The sequence below is a fragment of the Convolutriloba macropyga genome, unplaced genomic scaffold (assembly GCF_964194025.1).
Source record: "Convolutriloba macropyga unplaced genomic scaffold, txConMacr16.3 SCAFFOLD_5920, whole genome shotgun sequence".
In the NCBI taxonomy this organism is placed as follows: Eukaryota; Metazoa; Xenacoelomorpha; order Acoela; family Convolutidae; genus Convolutriloba; species Convolutriloba macropyga.
Window position 1 is genome coordinate 1 of NW_027451094.1, and position 2113 is coordinate 2113.

Genomic DNA, 2113 nt, shown 5'->3' on the forward strand with positions numbered 1-2113 from the left:
CTATCAAACACAGGTCGAAGTTTCCATTCAGTCATTAATTCCAACTTTCAAATGTTGTTGTTTCAGCTTTCGCTTACTAGAAGCAACATAATACTCGCTGCAATACAGACCTCGGGAAACCCTCACCGTGAATAAGGTTCACTCACATATTTCACTACATTTTGCGTGGGATTGGAGATGAGGCTACTCGTTCTTGCTCAGTACTAGGCTGAAAATTAACGAAACTTCGTTACAAACGTTCACATGTTGATGTTTCCGCTTTCGCGTACTCGAAACAACATAATACTAGTCTTTGTAATTTAGTTTCATAATTTCAACTGTTCTCATGCAGAATTTTTGCTCATTCTTATCCCAAATTTTGACCTGGCTACTAGTTACACTCCTTGTACTTATTGCAAAATGACCACAAATTTCAACAGCTTTCACATGTTGCTGTTTCGGCTTTCGCTTACTACAGTCAACATAATACTCGTTGCAAAATAAGTGCTCGGCATCTGCAATTTTCCAAAGACGAAGTTTCGCCAGTTCAATTTTCGCTCGCCAATTATGGCTACTAATTCACACGGTACTGAGCTCAACAACATTAAATTTGTTCAGCAAGACTTTCACATGTTGATGTTTTGGCTTTCGCCTACTAGAAGCAACATAATACTCGTCTTGTTAGCTCATTCAATGAGAATAGCTTTTCCCGTTGAGAATTTTTGCCTTCAATTGGCGTTGTAGTGAGTTTGGCTACTCAGATCACCAAATACTTGTGACAATTCGAACCAGAAATGTTTTCAATTTTCACATGCTGATGTTTCGGATTCAACCTACTAGAAGCAGCATAATACTTGTATTCAACAATTTCTGTATCAAATCCCAGTTTTCTCTGGTGCATCTTTGCCAAACTATTCCAAACTGCCTGAGTCTGAATACCAATTACAGGTACTAGTAAATGCACGTTACTAAGGACTATATAGTTCTAGGTTACTGTACACAACGACGTTCACATGTTGATGTTTCAGCTGCCGCTTACTAGAAACAACATAATACTTATCGTGCATACCTTTCCATAACTTGTCCTTTTCAGATGCATTAGTTTCCCTTTGTCTTGGCTTCTACAGTCAGACTGGCTACTAGTAACAGCACAGTACTAATCACATATCGTTCTACAGTTTGCAGACAACTTTCACATGTTGATGTTTCAGCTTTCGCCTACTAGAAACAACATAATACTCGCTGTATACATTTGTAGTTCTCTATGTAACTTTCATGTGAAGAAGTTTCGCCAGTCTTTTTGACTGTCTCAAATCTGAGTCATGCTTAGGCTACTAGTTGCTTCATAGTACTTATCGCCTCGAGATCATTGAACAAAACTTGATTTTCACATGTTGCTGTTTCAGCTTCCGCTTACTAGAAACAACATAATACTAGTCTCATTAAGTTCCGTCTCTTTGCAATTTTCTTATGAAGAAAATTCGCCATCACAATGACTCCAGCAGTTCTTGATCAAGGAATGCAATCATTGATCAGAATGCTATTATTTGAATCGGTTCTGCTTTAAGTGTTCCAATTTTATTGGAAGCACCAACAATAGAACATCAATGTGTTCAATCGAGAGTTATATAACCCTGAATCGGACGCAGTCAACAGCCGAAGCCGAGACCGCCTTTTGCGTTAGAGAGGTCGGTAAACAAATCTTGCGATTCATACCGAATTAACACATATAGCTGTGCTCCTCTTCGTAAAGCGAGCCAAGTGATCCCCTGTTGAAGGATGTATTTGGACCAATCTAGTAGCATTTGGTTTCCAACAAGCTCTCCCAAGTTAGCTTACTTATTGGGCTTTTCAACCAATTCGGTTGGCTACAAGCATCATCAAAGTACTAGCCACAGTTTGATCGCAAAATTCTACGACTTTCACATGTTGATGTTTCGGCTTGCGCTTAGCCTACTATAAGCAACATAATACTAGTCATATCATAGAGCGTGATCAGCTTGTGACGTTCTCATGATGAAGTTTCACCAACAGTGTCTCACTTCGAGCTTAAATCCAGCTACTAGTAACTACACAGTACTGACTGCAACGATAACTTTTATCTATACCTTTCACATGCTGCGCTTTCGGCCAG

At 39.2% G+C, this 2113-nt stretch overlaps 1 pseudogene; it reads right to left on the reverse strand.

Annotated features, from left to right (window-relative positions):
* Positions 1-1608: 1608 nt before the first annotated feature.
* On the reverse strand, positions 1609-1760 carry LOC142356403 (5.8S ribosomal RNA; annotated as a pseudogene).
* Between the last annotated feature and the right edge of the window lie 353 nt (positions 1761-2113).